Source organism: Alligator sinensis, unplaced genomic scaffold, assembly GCF_000455745.1.
Source record: "Alligator sinensis unplaced genomic scaffold, ASM45574v1 scaffold536_1, whole genome shotgun sequence".
NCBI lineage: Eukaryota > Metazoa > Chordata > Crocodylia > Alligatoridae > Alligator > Alligator sinensis.
Window position 1 is genome coordinate 357,493 of NW_005842951.1, and position 2,706 is coordinate 360,198.

Below are 2,706 nucleotides of genomic sequence, written 5' to 3' on the forward strand. Positions count from 1 at the left end.
GGGCGGGGGCGGGATGTGGGCATAGCTCACTCCAGGCAAAAGGGGGCAAATGGCAGCAGGGCATAGCCCCTGCTCCCAGCGCTGCCACGCCCGCATCCCACACCCTTCTGCACCAGCTAGCAAGTGGCAGCAGGGGAGAGACCCTGCTCCCAGTGCTGATGTGGGTGCAGCAGCTTTGAGAGCGGAGACTCTGCCCTGCTGTCACCTGGAGTGAGCCTTGCCTGCATCACACCCCCCCACACACACACTAGCTGGGCAAGCAGCAGCAGGGCAGAGCCCCTGCAGTTCCCCCTGCTGGGGCAGAGGCAGGCACAGCCAGAGGAGCCCCAGGAGAAGCCTGCAGGGCAGCCCTGCCAAGCCCCAGGCCCTGCCTCCCGGCACTTAAAAAAAAAAAAAAAAGCCCCACATTCACCAGCTGTAGGAGCAGTGATTGGGGCATCTGGGCGCTCATTGCAGAGCCCCCCCACACAGGACGGGGCAGTGTGGGATTGTCCCCTCCCCCCTGCCTGGCACCCACACAGCAGCTTCCCATGGCATGGGTTCAGTGTGGCTCAGCAGCACACTGCACGCTGTCTGGGAGCTGGGGCAGCTCCACCTGTCAGCCAGAGCTCCTGGATTGATTCCCAAGCTCTCTAATTATTCCCCCAGCTTTTCCCAGGGGGCACGGCCCCTGGATCTGCACATGGGGTTTCAGCAGGCTGCTGCTGCCAGCTGGGGAAATAGCCCAGAGCTGCTGCCATCACCAGCTGGCAGTGGCAGCCTACTGTCATCCCACAGCATCAGGGGGCCTGTGCCCCCTGGGAAGAGCTGGGGGAAGTGATCAGAGAGCTGGGGGAAATATTGGGGAGCTGGGGAATCCAACTGGGAATTGGGGGAAAGTTCAGAGATCTGCACATTCCTCCTGCACCTGGCTCGATTCCCCAGCCCCTGGTTCAATTCGCCTGGGAGCTGGGGTGGTTCCGTGCATCGGCCTTGGCACCCACGTCATGGGGGCAGCTGCCATGTGGGTGCCAAGTGAGGAGGGGGCGATACTCACTGCCTCACACTGTGTGGTGGGGGGCTCTGCCATGAGCACCCAGAGGCCCCAATCGCTGCTCCTGAAACTGGTGAGTGTGGGGCTTTTTTTTTAAGTGCCTGGAGGCTGGGCCTGGTGGGGGATGGGGCCGGGTAGGGCAGCCATGGGAGCTTCTCCTATGGGTCCGCCCACCTGGGGAGAGGCAGGCACAGCTGGAGGAGCCATGGGAGAACCTGCAGCCACCCGGCCATGCATGCCTCTCCCCGGCCAATCTGAATCACTGAATCTCTCCAAATCAGCACTGAATCTTCTGAAGCCGATTCAGCCAAATTGATTCAGGACAGTGATCCAAATTTCTGAATTGAACCGCTGTCCTCCAAATCGGCTGAATCCAAATCCAAATCAAATACTTCCCTATTTGCACAGGCCTACTAGTAAGTAGCAATGGTGCCACTTGGACTTGACCCCAATCCCAAAATCACACATCTTACCATGCTTGTATGGTATGGCAAAAAGTGTAATGATTGAGATAAGGGATCAGATCCCATCACACCATTAGATGAATATGTGCCAGGGGCCTAAGGCTGAAGTTTTTGCTTCTGTGTTTCTTCCTTCTTTCTCTCTGCACCAGGTAGCAAATAAGTGTGATAGCTGAGAGGTACAAATAAGTGATGAATGGAGATGTAAATAGTGCAGAAATGCTTGGAAGAAGTTGCAAGTGAGTAGTGAGCTCTGGGTAATGGTGCAGAAATAGAAAATGGAAAGTGTAAATTTTATCAGAGAGATGGGGGAGGGTAGTGCCAACAATGACTGATGTCTAGATGGATAGAGGGTGAGTGAGGGACACAAAAATGGAGGCAGACGGGGAATAACTTAGAACAGGGGAAGAATAAGAAGAGGGAGTATTAATGAAAGCATTTGAAAGAGAATTGTGGGAGGAGAGAAATACTCTGTAGGGAGGAAAATGAGGGAATGAAAAGGGATGGAATTAATATTGTAGCAAAATTATTTTGTTAGAAAACAAAATAAACATGAGTGGACAGAGATACCAAAAAGTAGGAAGAGAAGAAATTTGACATCAGTGGGCACATCTAATTCATTCACTTTTCCTAATGCACATTACATTTAGCACCTCCAATGTGAGGTACTAAATAAAGCACGTCACACCAGAAGCAGCACTATTTTATCAATCACTTAGAAGATCCATTGCAATAATAATAGTCAAAAAGTTCTTAAAAAAGAGAGAGTCAAAGAATAAGCAACATCACAGAAAGAGGGACTCTCTTCCCTTCTGTTTTTTTTTAATGGATGAAGGTGAGAAGGTGAAGGTGAGACATGCACACTTTTTAGTGACAATGTACAGTAGCCTATTTTACTGCACATTAGTATATTTGCACATTTTTACACAGCACTTTAATGTGCAATAAAATAGGCTACTATGCATTAAAGCATGTGTGTAGGTGTGTCCAGTGTGAATAATGAGAGTATCCACAACTATGTTAAGTAGAATAAAAATTATAAGCGTATATATTCTAAGAAATCATTTAAAAAATCCCCAAACTATAAATGAGGATATGTAAACAGCTGGGCCAGGTAGCAAATGAGAGCAACTGTGCTCAGTACATTGTTGTATGGAGAAAATAGCAGGAAGGAAAGGAAAGATCTTCTCACCTTCATCCAGTAAAAAACAA